This window comes from Rhinolophus hipposideros, assembly GCF_964194185.1.
Source record: "Rhinolophus hipposideros genome assembly, chromosome: X".
NCBI classification, from domain to species: domain Eukaryota; kingdom Metazoa; phylum Chordata; class Mammalia; order Chiroptera; family Rhinolophidae; genus Rhinolophus; species Rhinolophus hipposideros.
In genome coordinates this window covers 104,313,441-104,327,957 of record NC_138046.1, presented here as the reverse complement: position 1 = coordinate 104,327,957, position 14,517 = coordinate 104,313,441, and positions in this window count along the sequence as shown.

Below are 14,517 nucleotides of genomic sequence, written 5' to 3'. Positions count from 1 at the left end.
TCACATTTTATCTTTAAGTTTTTGCCTGTTTTAAAGGTCTTCGTCTGTATAGATGATATAACTGATTCACCTGTCAATAAGACATATATATGGAGGCTTTACATTTTTGAACATGGACTGCACTGAGCCCAACCAGATCTCAAATCATCCCTCTCGTGGCCAAGAACAGGTATGTATGAGATGACTGGCTGTGGTCTAAAATCGTATTTTTTTTCCCCCCAAGAAACCTAATTTCTCCATTTAAGAGACTTACTGATCCCAACAGAAATCATAAAGTTAGCACAAGTCCTCCACATGTAGAGCTCCTAGAAATATCACTCATTTCAATAGATACTGGCCATATATAAAAGATTTTCTTTCCACAAAAGTAAATATGCTTATTGCGAAAGAATCAGGTATAACTTTATGTAACTGCTAGATTTTGAGGTTCAAGAATTAACATCATTCTTGCACTGGGCATCTTCCATTTGTGCAGAGTACCCACTCTTCCCCTTTCTCCAGCCTGCTGTGACTCAGGAAGCTGCCCCAGATGAAGAGCATCACTGGACTTTGCTTCTCTCTAGTTTCTGGTTCAGTTTGGCCACTAGGGTATACTGGCAGGAGATAGGAGGGAAGGGAATGAGGTGAGAGAATTTAGTCCCCCAGCTCCCTGTCTGCCCGGTCACCTAATCTTAGCTGCTTTCCTCCATCAAAGACTAGAGGTTCCAGCATTTTTCTCCCCTCTTCACACTGCCTTCTCTCACTCCAAGTCCCAATAACAGTTGCCTTTGCTCATACCTTAGGACTTAGGGATGGTAACAGCATTCTGTCGTTACTAGCCATGGGGTACTCCACATGCTCTGTGGTTTTCCTATATTCTGACTACTCATTTGTAAATGTATTTATTAAACTAGACTCAAATGACCCAGGTCGACAGCGCCATCTTGATACTAAATGATTTAAATACCTAGCAAATTTACTAATATATGAGGAACAGAGACCATCCATAGAAACGTGAAACTTTTACACTTGCGTTTGCTTATTGAGTAACTACTATCAAAATAATAGCTGGTGTTTACTGAGAGTTCACTTTGTGCCAGAAACCCCTCTGAAGAGTATACATGTGTTAACTCATATAACCTTACAATTAAACCTGAGAAGATGATATGAGCACTATCTATAGAAGTGCAGGAAAGTTAAGGGACTTGCGCATTTGAAATTGTGATTTATAATAAGAAATATATATTTGGTCTTTGTCCCAGTTTCTGGCACAGAAAAACCTTGGAATTTCCTAAAACCCTGGGAATTTCCTAAGTGATAACAGTGATAAAAGTGTGTTCATATTCATAACAAACCCCTTTCAACCACACTTGAGTTTATGTTATTGAGGTGACTTTTGGAAAGCAGCTATGGATGGAAGCTGGTTTCCAGGGAAACCAACCAGTGGTTGGAGGGTTGGAACTTTCAGTCCCATTCCCTGACCTCTGGGGAGAGGAGAATAGATGGCCAATGACCGATGATTTAATCAATCATACCTATGTAATGAAGCTTCCATAAAAACCCAAAGGATGGGTTGGAGAACTTCCTGATTGGTGAACACATGGAGATTCGGGTAGAGTGGTACACTTGGAGAGCATGGAATCTCCCTACCCTTTCCCCATACACTGCCCTATGTATCTCTTCCAACTGGCTGTTCCTGAGTTATATCCTTTTATAATAAGCCAGTAATCTGGTAAGTAAAATGTTCCTCTGAGCTCTATGAGCCATTCTAGCAAATTAAAACCAAGGAGAGGGTCTTTGGAACCTTCAGTCTTTCGCCAGTGGGTTGGAAGTACAGGTGACAACCTGGACTTTCAATTGGCATCTGAATTTGGGAAAAGGAAGGCGGTCTTGTAGAACTGAGCCCTTAAGCTGTAGGTTTTCACACTATCTCCAGGTAGATAGTGTCAGAATTGAGTTGAATTATAGGAGACCCAGCTAGTGTCAGAGAATTACTTGTGTGGGGGGCAAAAACATGTTGGAATTGGTACCAGAATTGTACTGAATATCACACAGCTAATAAGTGGCAGAGTTGGTTGTGAACCAAAGAAATCTGCCTCCCGAGCCCATGCTGTTAACACAGAGCAATACTGCCTTTATATACAAGAATGCTAAAAGAATAATTCATGGGAAAATGTATGTGATTCAAATGGAAAATTACATTAATCAAAACTTCCAGAATATATAAAGTCACTAAATATTAAAATTGAACATATTGGCTTTAATTTTAGCAGAAAAAAATTTAGCAGATGTAATGTTATGCAGAGGAAAGCCCTATGAGAAATAGTACTTCAGAAAATATAGATTGGAAAGGAAATTAGTTTTTATTGAGTACTTCTCCTACCAAAAAGCTTACATACGAACATATATACTTATGTACATATTTTATTTATATAATCCATATAACAATCTTCTGTGGCAGCTGCTGCTGTTCTTATTATATAGACGAGGAAACCGAGACTCAGCTTGCAGTCACACCACCATAGGTCATTGACCTCCTTGGTTAAAATGTGTTGCCCACCTCTGTATCAGGGGTTGGCAACTTCATAGGAGAAACTGGAAATTAGGGATATATCACAAGATCTGTATGAAACCCAAAATTCAGAAGCCATCATAAAACACAGTCCTATACTACAGAGAATACGATCATGATGACAAAGAGAGCAATGACAAAAACAAGCCACCTTTTGCCATATTTCTAGTTTCTTCTGTAGAATCTAGCTGTGCTATCAGTTACTCTGACATGGCCCTTCTGTCTAAGGCAGAAATCAAGCCAGTCTCCTTCATTTTCATAAAAAAATGTTAACTTTGCTAACACAGCTGGTATCTTCATTCAGCTATTTTACACACTCCTTACAAAGTCTAATTTTAAACCAGCAACTATTCATTCTTGCCTTAAGTACAGTTTAGACAACTGATAATTGAAAAACTCAGACTAAGGAACATTAGTGATGTGTTACTTGTTTTTTCTTTTAACACTTGAATGCCCACCCCGTTTTCTTAGTGATACAAAACCTGGATCTCTCTGGCATTGGACTAGAGTGGAAGAGGAATAAAATGTCTTCCTATCTTCTCTCTGGGCTGCTCTGTCTAATGATCTGAAGCATGGGTAAGGAATTATTTTTTCTTTGTCCAGTTTCATAAGCCTTAGTGTTATAAGAAGCGAGGGGGAGTATTTTGAGGGGGATTAATGGCAATGTGTCATTTACTGTAATAAATTTTTTATTTAAACATTTACCATATTGTTTAATCATATCTCATAGTTATTAAGGGCTATGAGCTTCAAAAACACATTCTATCATTCTGAAAAAATCAGAGCCTAGAGGGATGAAGGGGCAGAGAACAGAGAACTTCTAGGGTAGTGTAACTACTCTGTATGTTATGATGGTAGATACATGTCATTATACATTTGTCCAAATTCCTATAGTGTACAACACCAAGAGTGAATCTTAATGTAAACAGTGGACTTTGGGTAATAATGATATATGTGTCAATGTAGGTTCATCAATTGTAGCAAATGTACCCCTCTCGTGCAAGATGCTGATAATGGGGGAGACCGTGCATATGTGGGAGCAAAGGGTATATGGGAAATCTCTTGTGCTCAATACTGCTGTGTGTCTAAAACTACTCTCAAAAATAAAGCCTACCGAAAAAAGGCCCGCATAACCCTTTGAATCTATTATATCCTTAGCCCAAACACCACTCTCCTCTTTAGTTGGACTTTCAATAAAATACAGTTTGAGGCTTCTTTCCACCAACACATAACAGGTCCAGCCCAACTCTTTGAAATTTAAAGTATCTCCTAATAGCTTGAAACATCTCAAGAGATAAAGAAAATACTGAGTCAGTAAAGAATGACAAGGAAGTGAATAGCTGGTGAATGTTCTTTCAGACAATGTAAACGTACAAATTATTGAGATAATTCCTTAAATTACCACATCCACTATAAAATATTTAGGAGTGGAGATCAGTGAGAATTGGGAAAGCTTTTCAAAACTGGGCTTCATTGGGTCACTGTCTTAGTCAGCTCAGACTGCCATAATATTATACAATACCACAGACTGTGTACCTTAAACAACAAACATTTTCTCACAGTTCTGTACTCAAGTCCAAGATCAAGGAGTTGGCAAAGTAGCCTTTATTCTGAGATCCCTTCTCTGGGCTTGTAGGCTGCAGCCATCTTGCTGTGTGACCTCTTTTTTTTTTTAATTTGTTACTTCAGCTTTATTACAAATCATACTGTTCTGCGGTAAGGAAGATCTACATGGTTTTGCTTTTTTTTTTTTTTTAAAGATTTTATTGGGGAAGGGAAACAGGACTTTATTGAGGAACAGTGTGTACTTCCAAGACTTTTTTCCAGGTCAAGTTGTTGTCCTTTCAATCTTAGTTGTGGAGGGTGCCGTTCAGCTTCAAGTTGTTGTCCTTTCAGTCTTAGTTGTGGAGGGTGCAGCTCAGCTCCAGGTCCAGCCACCATTTCTAGTTGCAGGGGGCATAGCCCACCATCCCTTGTGGGATTTAAGGAATCTAACTGGCAACCTTGTGGTTGAGAGGACGTACTCCAACCAACTGAGCCCAGTGGCAGCTCAGCTCAAGGTGCCGTGTTCAATCTTAGTTGCAAGGGGTGGAACCCACCATCCCTTGCGGGACTCTAGGAGTTGAACCAGCAATCTTGTGGTTGAGAGCCCACTGGCCCATGTGAGAATCGAACCGGCAGCCTTCGGAGTCAGGAGCATGGAGCTCTAACCACCTGAGCCACCGGGCCTGCCCCTACATGATTTTTAACTGAGAGAATTCTGTTGTCTGCTGGGGAGGGGACGGAGGCAAATATTTCCCTTGTGTTTTTTTGCAGGGACATGAGTGACAGATCAGAGATGGGCTACCTTGTGGCCCTGGCCATTGCACTGGCAGCTAGGATGGCAAAACACTTTAGGTAATGGGTGTTGCTGCCCCCTTATCTCTGGTCCAGCAACTGCTAGCCTGCTGGCCACTCTTCAAGGGGCAGTGACCCTTCCCAGGGAGGAGTGGGAAGACCAGCATATCCTTTCAAGAACCAAGCCCGAAGAGAGGTCCAAGATGGTGGATTAGGTAAATGTAGTGCCTGCTGCCTCCCAGGATCACATCAAAATTACAAATAAATTATAGACTAATCAACCTCAAGAATCATCTGAAGACTAGCTGAACAGAACCCCTATAACTAAGGATCTAAAGAAGAGGACACATTGAGACTGAAAAAAGAAAAGAACCAAGCCCATCATTCCTACCTAGAAGGCATGGGCAGCGCCATTGGGGATCAAGGGGGGGGTCTAGCCAAGCCCCACCCCACCCAGCCTGCTCAGTGGGGCTCCCAGGAGGGGTAGGACTCAGGTGACATGACCTCTTTTTTGCATGCAGAAAGAGAATGTACAAGCTCTCTAGTGTATTTTTTTAAAGATATTATTGGGGAAGGGGAACATGACTTTATTGGGAAACAGTGTGTATTTCCAGGACATTTTTTATTGGGGAATGGTAGTGTATTTTTCCCAGGACTCATCAGCTCCATCCAAGTCAAGTTGTTGTCCTTTCAGTCTTAGTTGTGGAGGGCACAGCTCAGCTCCAGGTCCAGTCGCTGTTGTTAGTTGCGGGGGGGGTGGGGGGGGCGCAGCCCACCATCACTTGCGGAAATTGAACCGGCAACCTTGTGGTTGAGAGCCCACGCTCCAGCCAACTGAGTCATCTGGTGAGAGGTCACCTGCAGCTCATTGACTTCAATCTAGTTGCGGAGGGCGCAGCTCGCTGGCCCATGTGGGAATTGAACTGGCAGCCCTGTTGCCCAGAGCTTGCGCTCTAACCAACTGAGCCACCTGTCTGCCCCTAGTGTATCTTTTTATAAGGGCATTAATCCCATCATGAGAGTCCCACCCTCATGACTTCATCTAAACCTAATTACTTCCCAAAGGCCCCAGCTCAAAGTACCATCACACTGGAGGTAAGAGTTTCAGCACATAGAGTTTGGGGGAAAACAATTCATTCCATAGCACCACTGTTCAAAGTTTGGTCTCTCGGCCCTACACATAGAAGATAAAGAAGGAAACTTTGTTTGAAAGGCACTTATTCTATTTTGGAACTGGGTGAAGGACTTCAATGTATTATTTCATTTAATAGAGCAAACCACATTGGGAGCTTCAGAAAGACAAAATAATTTTCTCCAAGTCACAAAACTAGTAAACTTTGCAAATTTAAACCCTGTCCCATTTGACACTAGTGGTGTAGTCTTTCCACTAGCCCCCGGGGCCTTTCTTAAATTTCAGTATTTACTAGTTAGCTTATTTAAGAGTGATTAGGCTAAAAGAAGCAGGCTCACACCTCCAAGGTCACATGAAACCAATTTGAATCAGGAAGGCAATGTTTTTATTTCATAGAGGGAGCTACAGTTGGTCAGAGCATATATTTGTGTTTGCTCTTTAAGCCACGAATGAGTTCAAGAAATTGATTTTTTTTAATTGCTTATTTGAAGTCAGAAAAAAGGGATTTGGATGGTCTGCAAAGGTATTCCAATCCTGGCTGTTGTTTAGCATTCCTATTCTGTTGGCCATGTGATTTTTTTACGTCCCTTCACATCAATGTCACTTAGCTTAGGAGGTAAGGACTTTGTCCATCTTAATTATTGCATACAGCAAATTACAGTAGCAAAAAGAAAGAAGCTCAATAACTGTTTGCTCATTACCTGGTGACATCACTTAGCACACCTTCAAATCCTTTGCTGCTGAGCTGAGAGGATCTACCAAAGTCAAATCTCCTTTAGTCATAAATGGCCTGTTCTTAATTGAGCAGTATTTAATTCTGCTGCCATTGTAAACATGCAATATGTGAATGCAGGAAGATAAGCCAATTTACTTAAGTGTACATTCTATTTACACACTTGATTTGATGACATTAGTTTGCAGGTGTCTATACTTCAATTAATTGCATATTGGCAAAATGCATAATTTAAACTCAGTGCACAACTGGAGTATTCCAATGATAGTCTCTTCAATATAATTATTCCACATAAGTTGGAGTACTGACAAAATGTTGTCCTTTATTTTCTTAAAATAATAGCTTCAAGTATGTTCAAGATTAGATAACACAGAAAATGTCAACAAGATATCAAAATAATGAGATTAAAACTTTATATTTTTATCCAGTCTTTCCTCCATAGATTCAAAAACTATTTTTCCTTATGAAATTAAGTTACAGAACCCCATGTCCCACGTAGTTTTTTCAGCCTGATTTGAAGAACAAGGAAAAGTACCTTTAAAAAGTCCATATAAAGACACGCTATTTTTGCTGATCAGTAAATTAGATGTTGATCTGTAAAAATATGCTGACTTCCTTTTGTTGCAGTAGCAAAGAGAAAATGAAAATAATTCAGCTCAACGGAGGAAATACACAACTTATTCGACACACCTTATTTGAAGACTGACTTAAATAGCTTCATTTTTCTTATAAATCGACCTCTTCCCTGAGTAGATATCGAAAAATAAATGCCTGTGTCCTTCCACTAAATCTAGAATGTGAAAAATGTCATTTTATCATTGAGTCATTCATTGACCCAGCACCACACTGCTAAATTAACATTTCATGTCCTATCATAATAAACATAGTTCTATTTATTGAGCACCTAGTCAGTGATGGGAACTTTACAGAAAACATTTCTGTGGTTGGCTGAATAACAGTTCCCACCCCTAATCTCTGGAACATGTGAATGCTATTTATACGGCAAAGGGGACTTTGCAGATTTGATTAAATTAATGGTCTTAAAATGGAGACATTGCCCTGGATTTTCTGGGTGGGCCCAATGAAATCAAAAGAGTCCTTTAAAAAGAAAGGCGATGTGAAGATTCAGAGAAATTTGAAGAGGCTATGCTGCTGGCTTTGAAGATGGAGGAAGAATCCACGAACATGAGAAGCAATTAATTCTGGGAGCCTTGTTTCCCTGAAAATAAGACCTAGCCAGACAATCAGCTCTAATGCGTCCTTTGGAGCAAAAATTAAGATAAGACCAGGTATTATATTGTGTTATATTATTATATTATGTTATGTTATATTATATTATATTATATTATATTTCCAGTCTTATAGTAAAATAAGACCAGGTCTTATATTAGTTTTTGCTCCAAAAGACATATTAGAGCTGATCGTCCGGCTAGGTCTTATTTTTGGGGAAATATGGTAGAAGTTGAAAAAGTCAAGGAACCGATTTTCCCCTAGAACCTCCAGAAGGAATTGCACCTTTTGAGACTTTGGCTTTAGCCCAGTAAAACTGATTTTGGATTTCCGGCCTCCAGAACTGTAAGAGAACAAATTTGTGTTGTTTTAAGACACTAAATTTGTGGTAATTTGTTACAGCAGCAATAGGATGCTATTAATAACACAAATTCTAATTTCAAAACAACTCTGGACAAATGGTATTATTACTACACACACACACACACACACACATACACTTATCAGGTTAAGAAAATGAGACACAAAGCAAGGTGAAAAAAAATAGGCAAATGTACATAACTAGGGAATGACAGAGAGAAGCGTGGCACTTAGGTATAACTTGAAGTCCACAGACCATTCTTCTCTGTTATGCCGGCTCATACGAAACATCAAGGCACTTTCATTATGTCTTGTACCAAAAGTTTTTTGTCTCTGTTTAAAAGTAAAAAGAAGCGAATCAAAGTGTTCCAAGTTACATGCATTTCAAAGGGAAAGTATTTGTTCTCAACAATGAGGTGACTGAAATATTTGCAAAGCCCTAGCCTGTTTCCATGAGGGGCTTTCATATTCCAAATTAAACTCCTATGTCCCTATAGGTATGGGGAATATAGTTATAAAGCACCTATCAAGAATGGATTCTGTGGGGGCGGGGGATTACCACATTGCAAGGGGTGAAATGTCTAACTATTGCACTGTTTTGTACACATGAAACTAATAAAGAAAATTTTTTTTTAATTCAAAAGAATAATAAGATTGTTGACCTAAACCACGAAAAAAAAATAATGGATTCTGCATGAAAACTCTGTGGATAGGGGCTATAAACCTAAGAGTGGCCACCCCTAATGAAGTCATTGCACAGTTGTGAAGGAGTCCAACTCTGCCTGAAGGTTTAATCATTCTATGAAGCTTCTTTGTAGTAGGCATGTGATATGCTCCTCATCCAGGCTTCAGAGGACTTTCCCTTTTGCTAGCTAAATCAAAATTCAAAAGGAATTTTCCAGAAACACATCATTTGGGGTTTTATTTTGTAATATTTGAGAAGTGTTGAATTAAAAGATGGCTTTGTAGGGGTGGCCGGATGGCTCAGTTGGTTAGAGCACGAGCTCTCAAAAACAAGGTTGCCAGTTCGATTCCCTCATGGGATGGTGGGCTGCGCCCTCTACAACTAAAGATTGAAAATGGCAACTGGACTTAGAGCTGAGCTGCGCCCTCCACAGCTAGATTGAAGGACAATGACTTGGAGCTGATGGGTCCTGCAGAAACACACTGTTCCCCAATATTCCCCAATTTAAAAAAATAAAAGATGGTTTTGTAAATGTGAAAAGCATAGAATGAAGCAAGTAATGAAAAAGTAAAACATTTTATTTAACAATGATAGTTGTATCTGCCCAATGTGTGTGGTAGGGGAGGGGGTGATTATTTCACAGTCCCTGGAAGGTCCCGGATTCTGTGGGAAATGATCAGATCATTTGTGATTTGATGTTTATTCAAGTGAAATTTTATAACTTCCTTTACCAGAAAAGTTTTAACAATTTCACTGGATATGTTTCAATAAGTTATTGAAACATCAGCAAAGGAGATAGTTTTAAAAGGTTGCAGAAAAATCATTTAGATGGGGGAGAAGGTAAAGGGATTAGAAAGTACAAGTTAGTAGTCACAATATAGCCATGGGGATATGAAATACAATATGGGGGATATAATCAACAATGTTAAGGTTATATAGGGTGCCAGGTAGAGCTGAATAATGTTGAATGTCAACTGTAATTACATATATATATATAATATATATATATATATACACACACGATATGCACACACAGTCACTGGAGGTGGAGCACAGCACAGGGAATACAGTCAATGGAATTGTAACAGCTATATATGATGTCAGAGGGGTAGTAGATTGGGGGAGGGGGGTTATCACTTGGTGAGGGGTGTAAATGTCTAACTATTAGATTGTTTTCTACACCTGAAACTAAATAATAATAATAATTATAAGTTAAAATTTTTTAAAAAGAGAAAAAGCATTCAGGTATTAGGCTGGTAAAATAGTGACATCTTGTGGTAAAAACTAGTAACATAATCCCTAAAATTAGAAAAAGTTAAGGGAGGCAAACCAAGTAAAATGGAAATAAATAAATAAAATAAGCTTTACTAAATCTTTGTTCTTGAAGATAAAAAGAATTTTTTCTCATTTTTGACTTTGGGCTGTGAGAAAAAAAATTCTGGGTTTCTGCCTTATATTTCCCATACCAAAGGAGTTTAATTTAGAAAATAAAACTGCCATATGGAAATAGACCAGGACACTGCAAATATTTCTTTCCATAAATGCATTGTTTAAAACAAAAATATTTTACATTTGAAATTCATAGAACACGAGAAACTGATTTCTTTTCAACTTGAAATAAAAATAGAGAAATTATGTTTTCCCTTTTAGTGCCTGTAGCAGATGCTCTTGGCTCTTTGCACCGTGTTCCTTCCACTGACCCCAGCAGTCACCTGCAGCTTGGGTGGGCAGTTATACAGCACATGCCTTCTCTTGGCCTGAGGTCTGTCTCTGGCTGCAGAAATGAGCCCTGCCTGTGCAGGGCAGGCTGGAAAGGCCTGGAAGCTAACACTCCTATAAACACTTTCAATCAAGAGGTCAAAGCACAAAGGGGTGCATACCTCAGCTTTCTAAACCATCAGTTTGACAATTCTGAGTGTGTTCTACTTGGTCTCTCAGTGGGTTCCCAGCAGGATTGAGCTCCAGTTTCCCACAGTAGTAGCTTGCTCATTGATCCACCTTTTCTTTCTTTTCCTGACTCGCTCACTGTTTTCTGGTATCACCACCCAATAAACTACATGCACCCAAATCATTATATCAGGGACAAATATAGTGCTCTATCCGCACTGCACACACACACGTGTTTTAAAGGGGGAAAAATGAGTTCTAAGCATTTTTACTAGTTTCATTAGCAAAACACCAAAATGAACAAAGCAAAGACAAGTCTAGCACATTTTAGGTTAACTGCAACCACAAAGCTTTTCACAACTGCGTGCAGCAGGACTGCCATTCCTATGCAGGTTTTCTCTTGGTGGAAAAGGAAGTTCAACATAGGAACACTGCCTCCATAAGGAAAGTGAGCACCTCCACTGCTGGGACTTCAGATCCATTCTAAAGTCCCTGCAAGAACACTTGAGCTGGGTGTTCAAAGCTGGTTGAACTAATTGACTTACTAATTAGTTAGGAAATAATATATTAAGATTGTATACTTGCAGACACAAGAATTAGAAATGTATTTCACAAAACACATTTATCCATTAAGAGTTGTCGTTTTCCTTTTTAACTATCAATTTAATCAACTAGTTTGCTTCACTTTCAAGGACATATGAGGGGCAGAGAGACCGGAGAGTATCTCAATATTTTACACAAAACAGGTCCCAGTCCAGGAGGTGATATACAAGAAGAGGGGGTACTACTAGTCAGTGCTTGGACCATCAATCACATGTAAATTTCAACCCCTGGCCACAACTTTGCATCAAGAGTCAATTTATTCAGACCTGATGGCTATGGAGGGGGGGGGGGGAAGCTGTTTTATATTGGCATGTTGAAAATTGCAAAATAAATCTCAAGTATTCACCTGAATTCTTGGTCACAAACAAGTCAAACTGCTAACTACGGCCTGTGACTAATAGCACTTTATACACCCAGTGATGTTGGTAAAGTCGTGTTTTCGTTTCCCTTTAAAAGAAAACTGTTTCCAAGTCAATTATTCATCTCCCCAAGTAGGAAATTTATGAAGTTTAACAAGCATTAAACTAAAGAAAAAGGATTTATCTACCCCGAGTTTCAGAATAAATGCCTTTTTTTAAACCACCGTATATTCTAATATGTAATCGGTATTTTGAAATCCATGCATAGCTCCTGCTTCATTGCATTTCTGAGTCCGAAAGTATGTTTGTATCTGTAAGTATAATGATATTGATGGTGAGGCACTCTGCCTAGTATTTTACATATACTATTTTATTTAATGTCTATAACAGTATGATATAGTTATAATTACATATGTTTTACAGATGAGAATACTGAATCTTTAGGGAAGTTGCCCAAATTCTGATCTGTCTGAAAACTCAAGTCCTTTGTTTTCAATTGAAGTATTTTTTTATTTTATGTACAAAGAGCTGGAATTGTTTCTGCAGTAAGGTAGATATCTTGAATAATTCATTCATGGAAGTTCACTTAGTCCAACTTAATGAAGCTAATATCCTTCGCTTAGTGACGGAAACACTGGGGACACATACTGAGGCCGTATTTCCAGATCAGACCTCGCCGAGGTGAGCAGACTTGGCAAGAATGAGAACCCTGGCCAGATTTTCTTGGATGACTCCAGTAGAGCAGCTGGTGACCCATCTTGCTCTCTCAGATGCAAGGAGGTAAAAGGCTCAAAACTCAAGTTCTAACCTGTGGTATCAACCAGCTAGTGCTACCTAACAAGCAATCACAAAATCTCAATGGCATAGAACTGTAAACATGTTGTTTCTCACATGTCTGCACATTAGCTTCTGAAGCAGCTCAACTGATCTTGGTTGGTTTAACTAGATGGCTCCAAGCTTCAGGCTCCAAGCTTCAGGCTCCAGCTCTGCGCCACACATCTCTCGACCCCTTTGATCAACAGACTATCTACACCGCGGTCTTCTCTTGGTGATGACAGAAGTGTGAAAGGTAAGTGGAACACACAAGGCCTGAACTTGAAACTGGTACAGTGTTGTTTTCACCCACATCCCACTGACCAAAGCAAGTCATGTGGCCGAGTTCAAAGTTGAGGGGCATGGAAGTATATTCCTCTTTCAGTGAAAGCATATGCAAAGTTACATGGCAAAGAGTACAGATACAGCAAAGGGTGGAAAATTGGAAACAAGATTTCTTTTTTTTAAATTAAAGTTTATTGTGGTGACAATGGTTAGTAAAGTTACATATGTTTCAAGTGTACAATTCTGTAATACATCATCTGTATATTATGTTGTGTGTTCACCACCCAGATTTCAATATATCCTACTCACTGTATCAGTGGGGTCCCTTAATCTTTTGTAAATAATTTGAGGTGTATGTGTTTGTAGTGAGATAAGGAATGAGCTATCATTCTGATACACTCAGGGCTGCTGAAAGAGTATCAAATGTGATCAATTAAGCAAGACACAGGCTATCTCTAAGTTCTGAAAACCTGAAGTATAGCATCCCTGGCAGGGCCCATCATGGGCAAAATCATGAAGCAGGAAAATTTGTCTTTGACATGCCTTCATCTCACCTCTAATCATCCCCTACTTTTGTGCCTCTGTCTTATCTATTTCTCCTGTCTCCATAACAAAATGTTCCATCTCTATTGCCCATTCTCCCTAAATCCTAGCCTCTGCATTTCAAGCCTTAGCTATGTGATAACTAACACCCCTGAGATAGTGACAGCTGAATAGGTTCTTGCTTAAAGACGTTTTGACTAGGGATTCCTGGGCACAGAGTATGTGAGATAAGTAGTAGGTGTCAAAACCCAATTTATTAATAGATAATTATGGCACTATACTATTATCTTACTATTAGTCAAATAATATTAATATAATTATTAATACTCAACTATTATTAGTTCACATGGGGGACAAGAGACAAACCCACTGATCTCTTGGTCTCTACCTCATATTACTTTGTCGACCTCTGAAGTTCTTCCACAGAAACCCCAGGTACTGAGAAACACAGTTTGAAACCCCTTAATATGAACTCTCATGTTTGGAATGTCTCATAGATCCTCTCATCTTTCAAATCACACTGAGTCTCCCACAATCCCTGTAAAAGCATAAAGCTATCTTGGTCCTAGGGCCTCTGTGATGTGATCTGAGATGCATGTGAAATTTTCTTTCCCTTTAGTCTGCTATGGTGCCTGAATACCTACAATTGGAGGTACTACCGTGTTTCCCTGAAAATAAGATCTAGCTGGACAATCAGCTCTAATGCATCTTTTGGAGCAAAAATTAATATAAGACCCAGTCTTATATTATAGTAAAATAAGACCCGGTATTATATTATATTTATGTTATGCTATGCTATGCTATGCTATGCTATGCTATGCTATGCTATGCTGTATTATATTATATTATATTATACTCAGTCTTATATTGTAGTAAAATAAGACCAGGTCTTATATTATTTTATATTATATTATACCCAGTCTTATAGTAAAATAAGACCCAGTATTATATTATATTATATTATATTATATTATATTATATTATATTACATTACATTAC